General features: G+C 43.2%; 1 protein-coding gene across 2 annotated transcripts in view; it reads left to right on the forward strand.

Annotated features, from left to right (window-relative positions):
- rsrc1 (arginine/serine-rich coiled-coil 1) overlaps positions 1–23,737 on the forward strand; it is a 450,751-nt gene that overhangs the window by 643 nt on the left and 426,371 nt on the right. For both annotated transcript variants that reach the window (XM_078563745.1, XM_078563744.1), the window contains exon 2: positions 4,381–4,424. The gene's annotated coding sequence lies outside the window, so the exon portion shown is untranslated. The remainder of the gene's footprint in view (positions 1–4,380; positions 4,425–23,737) is intronic.

Here is a 23,737-nt window from a genome sequence, read left to right on the forward strand (position 1 = left end):
GGGAGGGGGGCAAGAGGGAGGGGGGAGGGGGGCAAGAGGGAGAGGGGAGGGGGGAGGGGGGCAAGAGGGAGAGGGGTGGGGGAGGGGAAGTGGGAGGGGAGGGGGGAGGGGTGGGGGAGGGGGGAGGGGAGGGGGGAGGGGTAGGGGGGAGGGGTGGGGGGAGGGGGGGCGGGAGGGGTGGGGGGAGAGGGGTGGGGGGAGACGGGGAGGGGTGGGGGGGAGAGAGGGCGGGGGAGGTAGGGGTGGGGGGACAGGCGGAGAGGGGTGGGGGGGGGAGAGGGACTAGCGGGGGGGAAGCGAGGGGACGAGGACAGGAAGCGGGGGGGGGGGGAGTGGCGGAGGGGGGCGGAGTGGGAGAGGGGGCGAAGGACGGGGGAGAGGGGGAAGCAAGTGGTGGAGAGAAAAAGAGCAGGGAGGGAGGGGGGAGAGAGAGAGTGAGTGGGGGGTGGAGGGGGGAGAGAGCGGAGGGGGTGGAGGGGGGAGAGAGCGGGGAGGTGGAGGGGGGAGAGAGCTGGGGGGTGGAGGGGGGAGAGAGCTGGGGGGTGGAGGGGGGAGAGAGAGAGAGCAGGGGGTTGGAGGGGGGAGAGAGAGAGCAGCGGGTGTGGAGGTGGGGGGGAGAGAGAGCGGGGGGTTGGAGGGGGGGGGAGAGAGAGCGGGGGGGTGGAGGGGGGAGAGAGAGCGCGTGAGGGGGTGGAGGGGGGAGAGAGAGAGGGGGTGGAGGGGGGAGAGAGAGAGCGCGGGGGGTGGAGGGGAGAGAGAGAGCGGGGGGGTGGAGGGGGGAGAGAGAGAGCGCGCGAGGAGGTGGAGGGGGAAGAGAGAGAGAGCGGGGGGGTGGAGGGGGGAGAGAGAGAGAGAGCAGGGGGTGGAGGGGGGAGAGAGAGAGAGAGCAGGGGGTGGAGGGGGGAGAGAGAGAGAGCGGGGGGGTGGAGGGGGGATAGAGAGAGAGCGGGGGGGTGGAGGGGGGATAGAGAGCAGCGGGTGTGGAGGCGGGGGGAGAGAGCGGTGGGGTGGAGGGGGGAGGAGAGAGAGCGGGGGGGTGGAGGGGGGAGAGAGAGCGCGTGAGGGGGTGGAGGGGGGAGAGAGAGAGAGCGGGGGGTGGAGGGGGAGAGAGAGAGAGAGTGGAGGGGGAGAGAGAGCGCGTGAGGAGGTGGAGGGGGAAGAGAGAGAGCAGCGGGTGTGGAGGGGGGGGGGGAGAGAGCGGTGGGGTGGAGGGGGGGGGAGAGAGAGCGGGGGGGTGGAGGGGGGAGAGAGTGCACGTGAGGGGGTGGAGGGGGGAGAGAGAGGGGGGTGGAGGGGGGAGAGAGAGAGAGCGGGGGGTGGAGGGGAGAGAGAGAGAGAGAGTGGAGGGGGGAGAGAGAGAGCGCGTGAGGAGGTGGAGGGGGAAGAGAGAGAGAGGCGGGGGGGGTGGAGGGGGGGAGAGAGAGAGGGTGGAGGGGAGAGAGAGAGCGGGGGGGTGGAGGGGGGAGAGAGAGCGGGGGGGAGGGGGGGGGAGAGAGAGAGCGGGGGGGTGGAGGAGGGGGAGAGAGAGTGGGGGGTGGAGGAGGGAGAGAGAGAGAGAGAGTGGAGGGGGGGAGAGAGCGCGGAGGGGGTGGGGGGAGAGAGAGAGAGCGGGGGGGGAATCGAGAGAGAGGGAGGGGGAGAGAGAGCGAAGGGAAAGAGAGCGGAGGGCGGTGATGTGGGATTGGGGTTAGCGGTGATGTGGTGTGGCGGTGTGGGATGCAGGTGGTGGAGTGGTTAGTGGCGGTGGGGGTGCAGAAGGAGAGAGCAAATGGATGGGAGTGGGTGAGGGCTGGAGCTGGGGGAGAGAGGGTTGTAGCTGGGGAATAGTTGGGGGGTGGGAGAGTGGCTGGGGGGGGTGCAGCAGGGGGAGCCGGTGGACAGGGGGGAGAGGGGGAATGAAAGGGGGGAACCTGAATCAGTCTCCCAACATGCACAAAGTCAGTCCTAGTCAGGGTTGGAAATTCTTTGCATAGAGTTGGCTCCCAACAACCTTTTGCCTGTGATTTGCAGCTTGATTTTTGATGTTTGTAACTGTGCCGCTCAGAATGTGCAGCAACTCTGACATGGCCAATGTGCAAAACAGAAAATTCTGTTTACAAAAGCAGGTGTTCGCTCAAAGCGCAAAGATTTTGGAACAATTTGAATCTGCCACTTTGCTTTAAAATCATTTTTTTTCTTTGGTTGTATTTCTGTTTCAAAATAATTTAATTTGACCTATAAACAATTTAATTATTTTTGTTGTTGTTGACAACGGAAGGGACCGGAATGCCTAATATTTATTGCCCCCTGTCAACGTTAAGCACAAACATGATCGACATTGGCAGATTTTTTTGTATTCTTTCATGGGATGTGGGTGTTGCTGGCAAGGCCAGCATTTGTTTGCCTTGACTGAGTGGCTTGCAAGGCCATTTCAGAGGGCATTTAAGCGTCTGGAGTCACAAGTAGGCCAGACCAGGGAAGGATGGCAGATTTCCTTCCCTAAAGGACATTAGCAAACCAGATGGTTTACAACAATCGATTCATGGTCACCATTTCAAACTAGCTTTCAATTTCAGATTTCCACCAACTGCCATGGAGGGATTTGAACCAGTGTCCCCAGAGTATAAGTCTGGGCCTCTGGATTACTAGCCCGCTGACATTACCACAATATCACTGTCTCCCCGAATTCAGAGTAAAAAGTAATCTGTGCAGTGTCAACGATGTTTCTTTGCTCAGACGTGAGAAAATAATCCTTCTTTGCACCCATGTGAAATTTGTTTCCCAAACCTAAAATCCACTTACAAAAGCAAAGTACTGTGGATGTTAGAAACTTGAAATAAAAACTGAAAATGCTGGAGATGCTCAGCACGTCAGGGAGCATCGGTGGAAAGAGAACAGAGTTAATGTTTCAGATCATTTAGTCAGAAATCTTTCCTCATTGCCCTCGAGGAGTTGATGGTGAGTCATTTGTACTGTTGCAGTCCATGTGGTTAGGTAGGTAGTTCTAGGAAATTCTGCCAGCAACAGTGATATAGTTCTAAGTCAGGATGGTGTGCAACTTGGAGGGGAATTTGCAGGTGCTGGTGTTCCCTTGCACCTGCTTGCTGTCCTTGTTCTTTGAGGTTGTGGGTTTCAAAGGTGCTGTTTGAAGAAGCCATGACAAGTTGATGCAGTACATCTTGTAGATGGTAGAGGAAGTGAATGTTTAAGGCGGTGGATGGGATGTTTTGTACTTGATGGTGCTAAACTTGAGTTTTATTGGAGCTGCACTCATCCAGGCATGTGCAGAGGATTGCACCACAATCCTGACTCGTGCCTTGTGGATAGTGGACAGGCTTTGGAGAGACAGAAGATGAGTTACTCACCTCTGACCTACTCTTGTGGCCACAGCATTTATAATTGATGCCAATACATAACTTCAAAATGCCAAACTGTTTTTTTTATGAGACTTATTTCACTAATTTTTTGATGCCGCCCCAGTCCTTCCCCATTATATAACTCTGCTCACAAAGCACAAGTTTGGAAGGTTAAAATCTAAAATGTTATTACCAGATGCTTTTAGCAATTCCGGTAGATGTTATTTGAAAAGTTCATGCAGACATATTATACTGTACTGAAATGTGAGGAGAAAAAACAGAGTGCAGCGGTATGAAAATTCCACATATTCACCATGACATTGCTGAAAGTATGGTCTTAGCACTTGTTCTGGACTAATTTTAAACTTATTTTATATATGTGAAAGGACATAAATATTATGTTATTTAGAGGACATTCTGGATCAATTTTTGGGTTTTTAACATTGTGAATTTAATTAAGATGACGCTGTTGTTAAAATAAATGATACTTTTTAAAACGTTCTTGTGCAGGAAAAAAACCCAATGGGTACAATATCATGCTAGAAAATGTAATAGTCATTGTGTTCACTTCAATTTTTGAAATATTACTATTTCTGGACAGTTTCTGACTTAGGATATAGCTTAGAAACTGTTCAAAAACACAACTACTGAAATTAAAGGAATAAACCAGTATCCACATTTTTTGGGTGCCTCTAATTTGACTTGGTAGCATTTTCATCTTACAAGATGGCAATGCCTTTTTTAAATCATCTTAGAGTATTTGAATAACTTGTATAAACATTGGGTGTTCAGAGGTCATAAAAAGTGCCATATGAATGCAAGTTCTTCATTTTTTTCTAATTATCTTGTAACAGTTTGCATTATTTTCCCAGTGAGGATCTTTCAATTAAAGAAATTTCTCAGAACTGAAGCAGAAATGGAAACCATGGTGTGCATTAAGTATTTTTTGTACAGCCATCTGATAAAGATTTAAATATATGCCTTCCTGAAGGTGGATTAAATGCCTCAAATGTGATAAGATTTTAAAATATGTTTTGTTTTCTAGGATTCTTGGGAACAAAGTATTTTGACACTTGGATTCCACTTCAGGTTAGTGAAAACTGAAGATAGGTTCTTACAGAATATTATTTTCTCAGGACATGGAACAATATTAATACTTCTTTCTTTTCGTTTTTTATAACATCAGTTGCTTTTAAATTTATTTTCTTTTAAAAACATTGACACAAGACTGTTGTCTTTTTATGTTTCCCCATGTTATAGATTTTACCTAGCATTGCTTTCTTGCCATGCATTTGGGCAGGAAATTCTTCTACCAACAACATGGTACAGAATTCCATTTCTGATGAGGGAATACCTGTGTCAATGGGCATTTTTAATAAGGGTGCTTTATTCTTTTGACAGTGACATCCCTATGACTGATGTCATTGTCTTTACATGTCTCTTATCTGCAAAAATCAATTTTTAGAACAATGTGCAGTAGAGGTCCATCATTTTGGGTTATTTTATTCCCTATCTTTATATCAACCATCAGGTTTAGCTCAGATGACAGGAAAATAGCCTACGCCCTCATACTCATGGCAAGTTATCACCCTGAAGCTATTGGTGGAACATTTAACAAGAAGTCATTCTAGGGATGTAGGAGTCCCTGCAAGGCCAGCATTTATTACCCATCACTAATTGCCCTGAGAACTTGGTGGTACAACTCAGGGCTTGCTCAGTGATTTTGGAGGGTACCTATGAGTTAGCAATGCTGAAGTGGCACTGGAGCCAGATATGAACCAAACCAGGTAAGGACAGCAGGTTTCTTTTCACAAAAGAATTCAGTGAGTGAGCTGGGCTAGCACAACAGTCCGTCAGCATCATGGTCACTTTTATTGATACCCACTACACCTAATATGGATTGTATGTTTGTGTGAACTTGATTTGTCGCCTATGCGCAATAGATGTTAAATCTATATGAAACTTGACAGAAAAGAATGGTGAGTTGGGGCTGGTAGCAAACATGGAGGAAGTTGAGGTACAAGTGGTTGAGCTAGGTGAAGAGGGACAGGAAGCCCAACTGCCCTATTGCACCCCCTTGACGGACAATTATCACAATCAATTTTACATTTTAAAAAATTCTTGTGTCACCAACGGTCTGGTTGAGCATTGGGAAAGGAGCTTTAATAAATAAGTTAAAACATGAAAGAATTATGATAGAGTAAAAAAGGAGAAATTGTTTCTGCTGTCTGAAGGATTGATAATTAGAGGACACAAATTTGAGTTGTGATTGGGATTGCACAGCCTGAAAATATAGTAGAAGCAGCTTTGACTATAACGTTCAAAAGGGAGATGGATAAATACTTGAAAGGGAGAAAATTACAGAGCTATTAGTAAGAGTAGGGAGGCAGGACTAATTGTACAGCTGTCAAAGAGCTGACATGGGGGTGATGAGCGTGTGGTTTCCTTCTACGCTGTAAGACTCCATGATTCTAAGTACTCTTTCACCCCATCTAAATAGATACTCCTTCATTGGAATGTTAAAAGACACATTCACAAGAAGTGAATTTGTTGGACTTACACTTTTAAGTAAAAGAACCCCTGTAACACTTCCATTTATGCATTTATTACATGGATGTTAAGAACTGTGATAAAACATACTTTTTGTTTTAAGTTTTCATTGTAGGAAATGGGTGTGATCAATTCTAACAAAAAACGCAACTTGATAATTACACTTCTATGTTTTCATTAGTTTTACGATGTGTAAGTGATGGGCACAATTTCTAAATATTTTCTCATGTATAATATATTTTGAACTCCAATGGTATAACCTGCACAGCGAGGCAGCACAACGAACTAAAATATGGGATTATAATCTATAATTTCCCTCATAATACTGAGTTCCTGATCCCAGCCACCTCATTGTGTCTAAATCCTCACCACAAGGACATCTGTTCACATATTGAGTATTATAGCGTAGTGGTTAGGTTACTGGATTAATAAACCAGAGAACGCAAGTTCTGATTCCACCATAAAATTTGAATTGAGTTTTAAAAATCTGAAAATGAAGAGCTTATACACTCCTACTACAGGCATCTCAAATGCTTATCCCAGGCAATGGCCTATAATTCAATTATAAAGGCTTAAAACACAATAAACAGGCTGGCTAATTTAGTCAGTTTAATAAGTTTTTCACACTTTGTTAAAGTGCAATTAAGCGCTCTTAACTATTTACTTGAGCAGCTGAGTGCCTCTGAGCAATGCTCAGCCTATTTATCTGTTTTTGATGCCCCAGGAAGAGCTGATTGAAGCTGTCCAGAGTCTCCATTTTCCAACTGCAGAAGCTGACAATGCAAACAGCTGATGGGGACTTCAAGCAGTTTTAATCAGCTGTTTGCTAAAAACAGATTTTGGATCAATTTAGCATCATGCAATGTACTTCTCACCACTTTTCAATTAGATTAGGGACCCTTGATTCTTCCCTCCAAAATTTGTCTGATGAGGGGAGAGGAGAGAGAGAGGGGGGCAACACAAAGTTCAATGATCCCTACTCCCTACCACTTCCTAACTAGCAGCTCAGGCAGGAGGAAGCTGGCTTTGCAAATTGCTCAGATTCAATAAATGGAACAATATATAAATGGGAGTGTTATAGGAGTTCTTTTACTTGTGAGTAAAAGTCCTCCAACTAATTAATCTCTTGTGAATTATGTACCTTTCAATGTTCTGATGAAGGAATATCTGTTTCCATGGGGTGAAAGAGTGAGTACTTAGAATCATAGCATCTTATAGTGTATAATGCATGTGTCATCTCTTTGACAGTTATCCAATTAGTCCCACTTTCCTGCTCTTTACTAATAGCCCTGCAATTTTCTCCCCTTCAAGTATTTATCCAGCTCCCTTTTGAAAGTTATGATCGAACCTGCTTCCAGGCAGCTCCACCCAGATCACAACTCAAATCTATGTATTGCTGAAAAGAGAGACATGATGCCGAAGCTTTTTGTCTTGTTTTGCATTCACCAAGGCAAACACAAGAATGCTAAATTTCAAACTATCACAACAATTTATACTATAGGAGAAAAGGGTGCTGATTGGTTGGTAAGTCAACTCTGATTGACCGAGGTGTTACCATGGAGAAAGCAACAGGGATGTATAGTATCTTTTATTCTTTGAATGACCCCAGAGCTTAGGTTCCTCAACTATAGGTTTCCTGTTGCTTTCTCCATGGCAATGCCTTGTCCAATTCGAGTGGACTTGCCAACCAATCAGCATCCTCCTCCTGTGTATAAATTGTTGTGATCATTTGAAATTTGGGATCTTGTGTTGATGAAAGCGAGACGAAAAGCTTCAGCAACATTGCTTTTCAGCAACAATGCTTTTCAGCAATATTCAAGCTCTGTACTGCCAAGTGACTGTCAAATCTGTGTCCTTCAATTATTGACCCTTTGGCCAGTGGAAACAGTTTCTCTTAATTCTCACACAACCCTTCATGATTTAACTCTCTATTAAATTTCCCCATGACCTCCTTTGCTCTAAGAGAAACAAACCCAGCTTCTCTTGTCACTCCACATAATTAAAGCCCCTCACCTCTGTACACAAAATTACTAGAATGGTACCATTTTGCAAGGCCCTGACACCCTTCCTAAGTGTGATGCTTAAAATTTGACACAATACTTCAGCAGAGACCTAAGTAGTGATTTATAAAGGTTTAGCCTAAATTCCTTACTTATACTCAGCCTCTATTTATAAAGCCAAGACTCAAATGCCTTTTTAACAGCTCTCAACTTGTCCTGTCACCTTCAAACCCTCAGGTGTCCTTGTTCTTGCGTTCCTTTTAAAGTTGTACCATTTAATTATATACGAATTTGGAGCAGGAGTAGGCCACTCAGCCCGCTCCGCCATTCAATAAGATCATGGCTGATTGGATTGTAACCTCAACTCCACATTCCCGATAACCTTTCACCCCCTTGTTTATCTACCTCTGCCTTAAAAATATTCAAAAACTCTGCTTCCACCGCCTTTTGAGGAAGAGAGTTCCAAAGACTCCCTCTGAGAGAAAAAAATTCTCTTCATATCAGTCTTAAATGGGCAACCCCTTATTTTTAAACAGTGACCTTCAATTCTAGATTCTCCCACAAGAGGAGACATCCTCTCCACATCCACCCTGTCAAGACCCCTTATGATCTTAAATGTTTCAATCAAGTCGCCTCTTACTCTTCTAAACACGAGCAGATACAAGCCTAGCCTGTCTAATCTTTCCTCATAAGGCAACCTGCCCATTCCAGGCATTAATCTAGTAAAACTTCTCTGAGCTGCTTCCGATGCATTTACATCCTTCCTCAAATAAGGAGACCAATACTGTACACAGTCCTCCAGATGTGGTCTCACCAATGCCCTGTTTGGCTGAAGTATAACCTCCCTACTTTTGTATTCAATTCCTCTCGAAATAAATGATAGCATTCTTTCAGCTTTCCTAATTACTTGCTGTACCTGCACACTAGCCTTTTGTGATTCATGCACAAAGACACCCAGATCCCTCTGCATCCCAGAGCTCTGCAATCTCTCACCATTAAGATAATGTGGTTCTTTTTTATTTTTCCTGCCAAAATGGATAATATCATATTTTCCCACATTGTACTCCATTTGCCAGATCTTTGCCCACCCAGTTCACCTGTCTATTTCCCTTTGTTCCCTCCTTATGTCCTCTTCACATCTTACTTTTCTACCTATCTTTGTCATCAGCAAATTTACCAACCATACCTTTGGTCCCTTCATCCAAGTCATTTATATAAATTGTAAAAAGTTGAGGCCCCAGCACTGATCCCTGTGGCACACCACTTGTTGCATCTTGCTAACCGCTTTTACCCACCCTCTGTTTCTTATTAGCTAGCCAATCTTCTATCCTTGCCAATATGCTATCCCCTACACATGAGCTTTGATTTTTCGCAATAACTTTTGATGTGGCACCTTATCAAATGCCTTCTTAAAATCTTAAGTACAGTACATCCATCGGTTCCTCTTTATCCACAGCATATGTTACTTCTGCAAAGAACTTCAATAAATTGGTTGAACATGATTTCACTTTCACAAAACCATGTTGACTCTACCTGATTACCCTGAATTTTTCCAAGTGCCCTGCTATAATGGCCTTAATAATAGCTTCCAGCATTTTCCCTATGACAGATGTTAAGCTAACTGATCTGTAGTGTCCTGCTTTCTGTCTTCCTCCCTTTTTGAATAAAAAGTTACATTTGTTATTTTCCGATGTAATGGAACTTTCCCCGAATCTAAGGAATTTTGGAAGACTAAAACCAGCGCATCAACTCTCACTAGCCATTTCTTTTAAGACCCTAGGAAGAAGTCCATCAGGATCTGGGGACTTGTCTGCCTGCAGCTCCAACAATTTGCTCAGCACCACATCTCTGGTGATTGTAATTTTCTTCAGTTCCTTCCTCCCTTCCATTTCCTGATTTTACAGCTATTTCTGGGATATTTCTTAGAGTCGGAGAACGATAGAAAAGTTACCAGAAAGAGGCCATTCAGCCCATCATGTCTGTGCTGGCCAAAAAAGAAAAAAATAATAAAAAAACTAGTCGCCCATTCTAATCCCACCTTCCAGAACCTGGTTCATAACCTTAATGTTACAGCACTTAAGGTGCAGATCCAGATACATTTTACCAACCAAACCAGCAGTGAATTCCAGATATCCACCACCCTCTGGGTGAAGAAGTTTTTCCTCATGTCACTTCTCATTCTTCTACCAATCACCTTAAATCTGTGCAATTGACCTCTCTGCAAGGGGAAATATGTCTTTCCTGTCTACTCTACTCTATCTATGCCCTCATAATCTTATACACCTCAATTAGGTCACCCCTCAGTCTCCTCTGTTCTATGGAATATGACCCTAGCTTATCCAATCTTCATCATAGCTGCAATTCAGGATCTGGCAACGTTTTTGTAAAACCCCCCCATACTCTCTCCAGTGCAATTATGTCCTTTCTGTAATATGGTGACCAGAACTGTACACAAAATTCCAATTTTATACAGTTTCTCTTTATTCATCGCTGGCTGGGGCAGCATTAATTGCCCTTGTTCTGAGGGCATTTAAGAGTTAACCACATTGCCGTGGGCCTGGAGTTACATGTAGGCCAGACCAGATAATGACAGCAGACTTCCTTCCTGAAAGGACATAAATGAACCAGATGGGTTTTTATGACAATCGATAATGGCTTCATGGTCATCATTAGACTTTTAATTCCAGATTTTTTTATTGAATTCAAATTCCACCATCTGCTATGGTGGGATTCAAACCTGAGCATTACCCTGGGTCTCTGGATTACCAGTCCAGTGACAATACCACAATGCCACCACCATTACGTCCTTGCTTTTGTATTCTATACCTCGTCCAATAAAGGAAAGCTTTCCATATGCTTTCTTTACCACCTTATCCTGTCACCTTCAGGGACCTGTGGACATGCACTCCAAGGTCTCTCACTTCCTCTATCTCGCTCAATACCCACCTATTTATTGTGTATTCCCTGGCTTTGTTTACCCTCCCCAAATGCATTATCTTCCACTTCTCTGCATTGAATTCCATTTGCCACTTTTCTGTCCATTCAACCAAACCATTGGTATCATTCTGGAGTCGACAGCTATCTTCTTCACAATCAACAACATGGCCAATTTTTGTGGCATCTGCAAATTTCCCAATCATGCCTCCCACATTTAAGTCCAAATCAATATATACAACAAACAGCAAAGGGCCCAACACTGTGCCCCGTGGAACACCACTGGAAACCGCTTTCTATTTGCAAAAACATCCATCAACCATTACTCTTTGTTTCCTGTCGCTGAGCCAATTTTGGATCCAACTTGCCACATTCCCCTTTATCCCATGGGCTTTTATTTTTCTGACCAGTCTACTATGTAGGACCTTGTTAAAAGCCTTACCAAAATCCATGTAGACAACATCCACTACAGTCCCCTCATCAATTCTCATTGCTACCTCCTCAAAACATTTGATTAAATTTGGAAGACATGACGTTCCCCTAACAAAATCATGCAGACTATCCCTGATTAATCCGTTCCTTTTTAAGTTACAGTTTATCCTGTCTCTCAGAATTGATTCTAATAATTTGCCTACCACTGAAGTCAGATTGACCGGCCTATAATTATTTAGCCTATCCCTCGCAACCTTTTTAAATAATGGTACAATGTTTGCAGACCTCCAATCTTCTGGTACCTCACCTGTATCTAGTGAGGATTGGAAAGTGATCATCAGAGCATCCGCTATTTCCTCCCTGGCTCCTTTTAAAAGCCTGGGATACAATCCATCCAGCTCTGGTGATTTATCCACGTTCAAGGATGACCGTCCCTCCAGTACTTCCCCTCTCATTATTCTTATTGCATTTTAATATTTCACAATCCACTTTAACTAGAATGTCTGCATCACCCCTCTCCTTTGTGAAGACAAACATGGTACTCATTAAGAACCTTGCCCATATCTTCTGCATTCACGCGTAAGTTACCTTGTACATCACTGATAGGCCCAACCCTTTCCTTAGTTATCCTCTTGCTCTTAATGTACTGGTAAAACATCTTTGGGTTTTCTTTTATTTCACCTGCCAATATTTTTTCATATTCTCTCTTTGCTTTCCTAATTTCCTTTTTTACTTCATCCCTGTACTTTCTATACTCCTCTAGGCTTTCTACATTATTCAGCTTTTTATGGCTGCCATAAGCTTTCTTATTCTGCTTTATCTTACCCTGTATGCTTCTGGATAACCAGCGGGCTCTAGATTTGGCAGTGCCAACCTTTTTCTTTGTAGGGACATGTCTACACTGTGCCCGTAGAATCTCGCTTTTGAATGCCTCCCACTGATTTTCCCTCAAGTAGCTTTATCCAGTCCACTTTCACTAGATCACTTCTCAGCTTTGTAAAGTTTGACTTCCCCCAATTTAGAACTTTTACTCCTGTTTCCTTTTTGCCCTTTTCCATAATGATGCTAAATCTAAACACCACTTTGTCCTTTTGCCTATGACATCTTTGGCAATCTCTTCTTTGCCTCCACTTATCACTGGCCCTCTATCCAGCTCTGCCTGTCCCACCCCCCTCAACCAGCTTATATTTCACCTCATTTCTATATTTCCTTAGTTCTGATGAAGAGTCATATGGACTCGAAACGTTAACTGTATTCTTCTCCGCAGATGCTGTCAGACCTGCTGAGTTTTTCCAGCTATTTTTGTTTTTGTTTCAGATTTCCAGCATCCGCACTATTTTGCTTAAATCTAAACTCTATTGTGGTCACTATCTCCAAAATGGTCACCCACTGCTACTTCATCCACTTGCCCTGCTTCGTTCCTTCAGACGAAGTCACGAATTGTGCCCCCTCTCCTTGGGCTTGTTACATGCTGGCTAAAAAAAATTCTCATGAATGCAGTTCAAGAATTTTGTGTGCTCTGTGCCGTTCACACTGTTCGTGTCCCAGTTGATATTAGGGTAGATGAAGTCCCCAACTATTATTGCCCTATTGTTTTTGCACTCAGAAATTTGACTACATATTTGCTCTTCTATATCCCTCTAACTATTTGGGGTCTATAGTACACTCCTAGCAGCGTGGCTGCTCCTTTTTTATTTCTGAGTTCAACTTATGAGGCGGTCAAGGAGAGTATCCAATCAAAAACTAAGGCATATGGAGCGGCGAAAACTAGTGATAGGCCAAAGGATTGGGAATTTTTTGGGAACTGAAAAGCTAATAAAGAGGGAGAATATTGATTATGAAAGTAAATTGGCAAGAAATATAAAAACAAACAGCAAGAGTTTCTACGGGTATATAAAAAGAACGAGAGTAGCTAAAGTGAGCGTGGGATTCTTGGAAGGTGTGACTGGAGAACTGATAATGGGGAACAGGGAAATGGCAGATAATTTAAACCAATATTTTGCATCAATCTTCACGGTGGAGGACATTAAACATTCCAAAGATATCAGATATGCAAGGAGCTAATGGGGGGAAAGATTTTGTAACAGTCTCTATCACGAGGGACAAAGTATTTGAGAAGCTAATGGGACTAAAGGCAGACAAGTCGGCAGGACCTGATGGCCTACGCCCAAGGGTTTTAAAGGAAGTGGCTGCAGATATAGTGGAGGCATTGGTCAAAATATTCTAGAACTCACTGGATTCCGGGAGGGTCCCAGCCAATTGGAAACCCGCTAATGTGACACCCCTGTTCAAGAAGGGAGGGAGACAAAAAGCAGGGAACTGTAGGCCAGTCAGCCTAACATCTGTCGTTGGGAAAATGCTAGAGTCAATTATTAAGGAAGAAATAACATGACATTTAGAAAAGCTTAACGCAATCAAACAGAGTCAACATGATTTTGTAAAAGGGAAATCATGTTTGACAAATTTGCTAGAGTTCTTTGAGTATATAACAAGCAGAGTTGATAAAGGAGAACAGGTGGATGTAGTGCATTTGAATTTCCAGAAGGCATTCGATAAGGTGCCACATAAAAGGTTATTGCACAAGATAAGAGCTCATGGTATTGGGGGTAATGTATTAACATGGATTGAGGATTGGTTAACACAGAAGACAGAGTGTCAGGATTAATGGGTCTTTTTCAGGTTGGAAAGATGTAACTAGTGGCGTGCCACAAGGATCAGTCCTAAGGCCTCAATTATTTACTATCTATATTCATGATTTGGAAGAGGGGGCAGAGTGTAATGTATCCAAATTTTCTGACAATACCAAAGTAGGTCAGAGGGCGAGTTGTGATGAGGATATAAGGAATCTGCAAGGGGATATAGACAGGTTGAGTGAGTGGGCAAAAACTTGGCAGATGGAGTTTAATGTAGGGAAGTGTGGCAGGAAAAATCAAAAGGCAGACTATTATTTAAATGGAGTGAGACTCCAAGAAAGTGCAGCACTGAGGGATCTGGGTGTTCTTGTGCATTAAACACAGAAGGTTAGCATGTAGATGCAGCCAGTAATTAAGAAGGCAAATTGAATTTTGGCCTGTATTGCTAGCAGGTTGGAGTTTAAAATAGGGAAGCCTCGTTACAACCGTACAGGGTGTTAGTGAGGCCACACCTGGAGCACTTAACAGTTTTGGCCCCCATATTTAAGAAAGGATATACTGGCATTGGAGGCAGTTCAAAAGAGATTCACAAGGCTGATTCCTGGGATGAAGGGCTTGACTTATCAAGAATGGCTAAACAGGTTAGGCATTATTTATTCATCGGAGTTCAGAAGAATGAGGGGTGATCTTATTGAAATGTACAAGATTCTAAGGGGGTTTGACAGGGTAGATGTTGAAAAAATGTTTCCACTAGTGGGGGAATCTCGAGCTAGGGGACATAGTTACAGAATAACGGGATACTCATTTAAAACTAAGGTGCGAAGGAATTTCTTCTCTCAGTGGGTAATGAATGTCTGGAATTGTCTGCCCCAGAGAGTTGTGGAGGCTAGATCACTGAAAGTATTTAAAGAGGAAGTAGATAGATTTTTAAAATATTGGGGAGTTGAGGGCTATGAGGAGCTGGCACGAAAGAGGAGTTGAGGCCTAGGGCGGATCAGCTTTTATCTTATTGAATGGCGGGCAGGCTTAAGGGGCTGAATGGCTCCTATTTCTTTTGTTCTTATGTTCTTAACCCATATGGCCTCATTTGATGATTCATTTACTATATCATCCCTCCTCACAGCTGTAATTGATTCCTTAACCAATAATACTACTACGTGAAGACTGATGCAAAAAGCCTGCTCAATTCACCTGTCATCTCCTTATCTTCCATTATTAATTCCCCAGACTCACTTTCTATAGGACCAATGCTCACTTTGTTAACTCTTATCTTTTTTAACTATCTAGAGAAACTCTACCTGTTTTTATATTTCTAGCTAGCTTACTCTCGTACTCTAATTTTTCCTTTCTTGTCAATCTTTTAATGATTCTTTGCTGTTTTTTATATTCTGTCCAATCTTTTGACCTGCCAGCCATCTTTATGTAATTATATGCTTTTTCTTTAAGTTTGATACTATCTTTAACTTTTTTAGTTAATCATGGATAGCGAGTGCTCCCCTTAGAATTTTTATTCCTCATTGGAATGTATCTATTTTGTGTATTCTGAAATATCCCCTTAAATGTCTGCTACTGCATCTCTATTGACCTATCCCTTAACCTAATTTGCCATTTCCCTTCAGTTAGTCCTGCTTTCATGCCCTTGTAATTGCCCTTATCTAAGTTTAAAATACTAAACTTAGACCCGCCCTTCTCTCCCTCAAACTGAATATAAAATTCAATCATATTAGGATTGGCGCTACCTAGGGCACCTTCACTATGAGGCCATTCATTAATCCTATCTTGTTGTACAATACCAGGCCTAGTATAGTCTGCTGCCTGGTTGGTGTTAAAATGTGCTGTTCTAAGAAACTATTCTGAAAATGTTCTATGAATTCCTCATCTAGGCTACTTTTGTCCATCTGATTTTTCCAGTCTATATGTAGATTAAAATCACCCATGATTATCGCCATACCTTTCTTGCAAGTTCCCATTATTTTTTCCTTTATATCCCGTCCTACCATATGGTTTGGTAGGGGGCCTGTACACCATTCCCAGAAGTAACTTCTTGTCTTTATTGTTTCTCATCTCTACCCAAACTGCTTCTACATCCTGGTTTCAAGAATTTAGATCATCTCTCTCTATTGTGCTAATACCATCCTTAATTAAGAGAGTCACCCCTCCACCTTTTCCGAGCTTCCTGTCCTTCCTAAATGTCATGTACCCGTTGATATTCAGGTCCCAATCTATGTCATCCTGCAGCCAGGTCCCTGTAATAGCTATCAGATCATACTTATTTATTTCTATTTGTGCTATCAGTTCATCTGTTTTGTTTTGAATGCAACGTGCATTCAGATACAGAGCCTTTAGTTTTGTCCTTTTATTGTTTTTGTAACCTCTAGCTTTATCTTCTGATTTACTTTTAGATTTGTACTCTCTGCCCCTTCCTGTCGTGGTCTGTTTATCATTTCCCACATTAATATCTTTCTCTTTTACCTTGTCCCTACTCTTTGATTTAACACATCTTCCTGAATTTGATCCCTCACACCCACTGTTTAGTTTAAAACCCTCCCTACCTCCCTGGTTATGCAGCTCGCTAGAACACCGGTCCCAAGCATACTGTTCCCACTTTCCCTAGTACTGGTACCAGTGCCCCACGAACCGGAACCCACTTCTCCCACACCAGTCTTTGAGCCACGCATTCATCTCCCTAATTTTATGTACCCTGTGCCAATTTGCACGTGGCAAATAATCCAGAGATTATTACCTTTGAGGTTCTGCTTTTTAATTTAGTGCCTAGCCCCTCATACTCTCTATGCAGAACCTCTTTGCTAATTCTACCTATGTCATCGATACCTACATGCAGAACTCACTCCGCTCCCACTCCAAGTTCCTCTCCAGCCCTGAGCAGATGTCCCGAACCTTGGCACCTGACATGCAACACAGCTGTCTGGACTCTCTTACACTTTACTGCAGAGAACATTTCAATACCCCTCACTATATTTCCCTTATTGCCACAACATCCCTTTTTACTCCCTCCACTTGAATAGCTTCCTGCACCACGATGTCTTGGTCATTCAGCTCATCCACCCTGCACCCCTCACTCTCATCCAAACAAGCTGAGAGAACCTCAAGCCTATTGGACAATTGCAGAGGCTGACCCTCCTGCACTCCTGCCCTCTGGGTCCCCTTACCTGCCTCACTCGCAGTCACACTCTCCTGTCCCTGACCACTGATTTATATTGCATTGCCTCATTCTTATTTCCAAAATGCACCCCTTCATACATATGTTAAATTTCATTTGCCTTGTCTATGCCCATTTCTCAATCATGTTTATGCCCTCTTGAAGTTGGCTACTATCTTTCTCACTGTTTACTACTTCACCATGCTTTGTGTCATCTGCAAACCCTGAAATTATGCCCTCTGTACCCAAGTCCAGGTTTTGGTAGATCAAAAGGCAGTGGTCCCAATCCTGACACCTGGGGAACCTCGCTGCAGTTGGGGGGAAAAAAAAACATTCAGCTCTTGCTCTGCTTTCTTCTCCTTTGTGTCCACGCTGCCACTGCCACTTAAATCTTGTGGGCTTTAATTTGCTAACAAGCCTAATATGTGGTATAAAAACAGAAAATGCTGGCAAAACTCAGCAGGTCTGACAACGTCTGTGCAGAAAGAAACAGTTAATGTACAGAGTCTGTATGGCCCTTCTTCAGAGGGTCATACAGACTTGAAAAGTTAATTCTGTTTCTCTCCCCACGGATGCTGTCCGATCTGCTGAGTTTTGCCAGCATTTACTGTTTTTATTTCAGACTCCCAACATCCACAGTATTTTGCTTTTATCTAATATGTGGTGCTTTTATCAAATGGCTTTCGAAAGTCCACGTACACAAGATCCACCACAAAACCCTCATTTACTTTCCATGTTACTTCAATAAAGAATGCAATCTAGTTAGTCAAACTCGATTTGGCATTAATAAATTCATGGTTGATTTCATTGATTAATCCATGTTTTTCCAAGCAGCAACTGATTTTGTCCGGATTATTGTCTCTCAAAGTCTCCCCACCACCAATATTAGGCTGAGTGGTCTGTAGTTACCTGATTTATCCCTATTCCCTTTTATGAACAAGGGTGTAACATTTGCAACCCTCTAGTCCTGGGTCACCACTCCAACTTCTAAGGAGGATCTGTATTTCCACCCTAACTTTTCTCAACAACCTAGATGTAACCCTTGCAAAGACTTTGAAACTATTTGGGAGGTTTGCAAGGTATAAAATATTTGTAAGACAGTAAAAGCTATATGGTTAATTATACAATTCTTTTCTGTTCAAAAGACACTTCACTTAACAAGTTTTGCTGATAAAGTTGTTGAGATGATTCATGTATTTTTGACAACCTACTGAAAATCCTGGAATGATTTATACACCTATTTATGATGCTGTTGAAATGTACTTTTCTTTTTATGCCAAAATATTGAATTCTTTAGAGAAATGTGAAAATGCACTTGCTTGTTTTGCATATATAAGTGAAGAACCTGATTTTTATTGCAAAACACCAGTCTTTTTGTTCAGAAAGCTTCAGTCAGCCTGCAAGAAAACAGACCTCCCCACCATGCCCTCCTTGCCAACCCCATATGAACTCACCTTCTCTTCTGGAAGTGCTGTCTCTCAGCAGTATCACAGGCACAGTGCTTTGGTGCTTCATCTAGCTGTTCATTTTCCATGTGAAACAAGATGAAGACTTTAAGTAAATGGAGGTTAAGCAGGCCTACATGATGGTAATGCTGTGACGTTTTAGAATGCTTCAGATTGATTGTTGAGGAAGTAAAAGCAACAAGTAAGTTGCATATGGGAAATAGTAGTTGCTTTTACTTTGCAGCCTTACTCTATCCCAGAATTAAGTTTTGAGATCTGCCTGATGATTGTCTTGTAAACAGGTTGCACTGTTGCATCTCACGTCTGAGCACACCAGGTGCGCACATCCTTCATGTATTGTGGTATCAGAGTGTCACTACAGAAGAAATTTTGGTTTGTACGTATGGGGACATAACCAAAGTACCCTTTCTGCTGAATCAGTGCGTTTATAGGTACCAGGAGGATCCAGTAATGATTTAAAAAAGAACAAAAATCAGGTAGGTTTATTTTAATTTGGTTGCAGGACTTGGCGACTGAAGACAGATATGAAAGCAGCTAATGTTGCGCTCAACAAGAAAGAAATCCCCTTAATGGGATCCTGGGTAGATTTCATTGAAGTATCTACTAACATAGCTCACCTCCTGCTGAGTTCAGCTGTTGTATACTAAGCTTTTACGTGAGGACAAAAGCATCATCATGACAGCTGTGAAATAGTATGTGATGGGGGGAGAAATGAAGGAAAAAATACATTGAGCAATCTAACAAATTGCTGAAGGTTGAATATCATGGGACTGTGCTTGCTTTCAAAGCTAAGCTTTGCATAACATTGTGATTACTGTTTCATCCAAGCAAATAGCATCGATCAAGGTAAATAGATTTAAAGACATTTAGATGAAATTCTGTGGTAAAGTAGAATAATCCTGATACATATTGATCTCTTTAATTCAGTCACTGGACATGAAGGGTTAAAACACCAGCATCACTCAGAACCGTTTTAACAGCTTATTTTAGTTGCAACAGTTAGTAGATTTGTCTGAAAAAACAGGCCTCCGGGAGTGACGAAGCCATTCAGTTCTGATTCTATGGATTTTTTTCCAATATGTTTGATTCGTGTGTCCTTTTGAATTTAACAGTTACTTAAATTGATGTGGCCCAGATAACGGTTTTGAATTTATTAATCAGCCAGCCCTTTTCAAATTGACGAGTTTATCCAGAACCTCTGAAGAGGATTAGCTCAACCAGGTATCATGTTGTCAAAAAAAGGGCCTCTTCATGAAATAAGTAATTATTATGTTGTGTTTTTTGGAGAAATAGCAAATAATTTCTGATTTTCTGTTGCAACAAGAAATTGTTATTTTTACAATCTATATTATAGAAATAAAATGTCATTGCTGCTGTTGTTGGCTTATCTAATTCCTCTTTATTATATTAATTTGGCAATTAAAATCTAAAACGAGGAATAACAATCTCAAACAATAACATCCCTAGTAGAAAATATCTGAAAAAGAGTTCTCTGTTCACTTCGTGGACAGGCTGGATATGTAGATACTGGGATACATGCAAATGCCCTTTGGAGTGTAAGGAGTTGGAGTTCAAGTACTAGAGTCGTATGAAAGTTAAAAAGGTTAAGAGATCATAAATATAACAACGATCTAGGATATGTTGGAGGTAAAATTGCTTTTAGTAAATGAGAAAGTGATGCTGACACTCGGAACTTAAGAAATATCTGAAAATATTAAGACTAAAAGATTTTGAAAATCTGATGGACAAATCAGGCCTTCAATTATTTTCAAGAAGGAATGTGTTAACTATACCAATAGACTTCAGTGGTTCATGAAGATGACTCATCATCTCCTTCACAAGAGTAATTAGGGATGTGCAATAAATGCTGGCCTTGCAGGTGGTGCGCTCATCCCAAGAAAACAAATAAAAAATAACTAATATTTGATTTAATCGGGCTGATATGAAATTCTTGATCTGGAAACATACTGAAGAAAACTGATGATGCCAACGTGAGTGATATTGTAAAACTGTCAAAAAGGGCAGACCCCCAAATTGCCTGTTGATGGTTCATTTCCTGTTTTGGAACACCAACCCAGATGGAATTCAAAGCTGAACCTAACAAGAAATGAAATGGTGCAGAAATGAGCATTTGAAGCTTAGGAGCTGGGGGTGCAGAAGATTTGTAAGCCTCAAGATTAGTATCAACTATTAAGTCAATATGAGCGATATACTGAGTAAGATAAGATATTTTTAATGATGGTTACGAAATTGAGGGAAAGTATGAAAATTATTTCACTCTTGTATTCCTAGGTTTAAAAAAATAATTGGTGACCAAATATGTTGTTGCCACAAAATTCCAAACGAGTGGAACATCCTTTGTCAATGGAAGCAAGAGAAGAGAAAAAGGAAAAAAAACTGGTGTTAAGACTGTTTCTCAGTTTTGTGGAATATTTGGTTTAATCACACATACACAGCCTTTACTATTGCCTGTTACAAATCAGAGTTTCAAAACAGAAGGCTAACAGTGTAGAAGGTGTCAAGGTTTTGAAATCCATTTCACAGGTAGTAAGAATTTGGTGAACAGAGGGAACAGCAGATTCAAGGAATCATCAGTGGGCTTTGGGAGGTGTTGATAGGCTTGGTTTGATAATATTGGCAGTTAATTTAAAGTTGATGGAATAATTAACCCACAGTAGTAGAGGCTAAACAATCACTTAGTATGACAAGCACATAACGGTGGGGCTCGAGTATATTGTACTTAAGATAGGCTTTGGATGCAAGAAAGCAGGGATTCTCCCTTTCCCATTCTAAACATTTCGGGGATAATTTTCAACTTACTGCGGCAATGGACAGGAACTTTGGGCTGTTTTTATAATGGATGCTAAACCTGCAAAGCTGATTTTATTATCCAGTGGTTTGAGATTCAAATTACCTTGTCTGGCATATACTGGGTTTAAGACAGGTCAGAGTCAAACAGCGTAAATGGGCCTCTTCCTGGCTGGAAGCTGAACTGTACAACAATGGCTGCAGTGCAAATGCAGATAAAAGGGTATGGGATAAATCCAACAGTTTGGATTGGGCAGTTGCAATTGATGTTGGCTATATTACCTGCGACTCCTGTTTAAGGTGTCTTGTTGTCCTTGTCCTATGCAGTAAAAGGGGCTGGAAAACGTTGTGGTTTTTTTAGCTGTCGTAGCTTTGAGCTGCTAAGCAACATCCTTCACCAATTGACATACTGTCATGAAAAATGTGCCAGAAAGTGAGTGTGAGGTTAGGGGGAAGGAAAAGAGATGTTTAGGTGTAGGCCTTTTATGTTGGCGAAGCAAGCTAACTAGCAACTCTGACTTGCAAAATCGTGAGAAGTGGGGGGGCTGGGCTGAGGGGGAGGGGAGGGGCTGGGCGGAGGAGGAGGGGAGGGGCTGCGCTGAGGAGATGGGGCAGAGGCAGCGCGGAGGCGTTTGTGATGGGTGGGGCTGTACAGAGGTGGAGTGATTTGTGGTGGGTGGGGTTGCACAGAGGTTGGTGGGGCTGCGCGGAGGAGGAGGGAGGTGGGAGTGGAGCTGTGCAGAGGAGACTGAGATGAAGGATCTGTTTAGGGAGTGAGGGGAGTAGGCATGAAGGGGAAGGGGCTGGGGTGGGGCAGAGCCAGAGTGTTTCAGAGGGAGGAGTCGGCATTGCAATTTTGGGGCTACTGGTGATAGGAGGGGATGGTGAATGAGAGCGGGAAGTTTGACGCAGTAGGGTGGAAGAGTCAGAGCCTGGGTATGGTGTGTATAGTTCTCATCCGCATGGTCTTTGAGGGACACAAGAATTGTGGCACCGACTTCGGGAGCAGGGAGAGTCAGGGTGGACATAGGAACGGTGACTGGGGTGGGCTCAGTGGGGTGGGAAGGCATGGCCAAATTAATAGGGTGATGCTGGGGAGGCTCAAGGGTAATCGAGGGGAGAGTGAAGGTGATATTGGGGGGTATCGACGATGATGGGGGGGAGGTTGGTGGGTGATAGGGAGAGCATAAAGATGATGGAGACTGTTTGAAATGATAGACGGACCATCCTGAGACTCAGCCAGCTGCAGACCAAGGCAACACCCTCAATGTCTAACTGCAAAATATCGAGGTGGTGGGAGGGTCTTCTCAGAGCTAAAGGCCAGCACAACTGGACAAATAAAGGGAAACCCTAGTAAACATGTGGAGGCTGTATGAGAGTTTTCTCATTTGCTATTCCTCACCATTTGGTGAAAGCCACAAGGCAGCAGGTCTGGCCCAGAGGGTTCTCACAATACTGAGATCCCAGCAAGGTGTAGAGCAGCAGTTCATTTTGAGCCATTGACATCGGCTCCAGTCAGAGTTAGGGAATAAGGGGGGACAGGGAGGTTGCTTACAAGGGGCATGCAGGTGAATGGCAGCCAAGTGACAACTGCAAATCTCCAACCTCCTGGGGAAATGGACATGCCTGACAAAGTTTCATGTGGTAAGCCTTTCCATTGTGACAAGGTGTACCATAGAGTCTTGAAAATCGTGAACGCGAGTGGAATCGTGTAAGTGGGAGGCCTCTCGCACATGCCAGTCATTAACTTGTCAAATAGCAATGTCGCCATGCGCAGCCATATATTAAGGGGCGGAAGACCCATCCTTGGTACCCCCCCCCCCCCCCGGAAGGGGTGGAATGTCCATGGACCACTAAAACTACTAGCAGCAAGAATGAATCTAGGAGACTTCCAAACAGTGCAGCATAACATTTACTTGGGAGTGCAAAAACTGTTTACAATGATTGAACACCATGCCACCAGTGCTACTTAGTTTTCCTTTGCCATTACGTCTAGATGCATTCCCGATGTCCGCAGCAGAGGTGGAGGCAGCCTGCTGACTATCATGCCCTGTTGTCTGTGATGACTTCAGCGAGTACCCTCTAGAGGGCTGTGGCCTGGAGGGCACTGGCCTGCTTTGGGTCTCCTGCTCAGGGGCAGGTGCACCCTTCACGGCCAGAGCAGCTGGAGTTAGGTCACAGGCAGAGGGGATTGAGAATGCCTAGACATTCTTGGAACTTTCCTTGGATGCCCCTGGGGTGTCCGCCAAATATTCCCCCTCCCTTTGGGTGCCTGAGGGTCCCTCCCTGATTCCTTGAGGAGAAGAGGCACCTGGAGAGAGTTCAAGGTGTTTCTTCCCCCTCTCGCGTAGCCACTGCCAAAGCTCACCTATGGTTACAGCAATGAAGTGCAAGCCCAAGTGCATCTCTGGCAGGAACT

The sequence above is a fragment of the Cetorhinus maximus genome, chromosome 19 (genome assembly GCF_964194155.1).
Source record: "Cetorhinus maximus chromosome 19, sCetMax3.hap1.1, whole genome shotgun sequence".
NCBI lineage: Eukaryota > Metazoa > Chordata > Chondrichthyes > Lamniformes > Cetorhinidae > Cetorhinus > Cetorhinus maximus.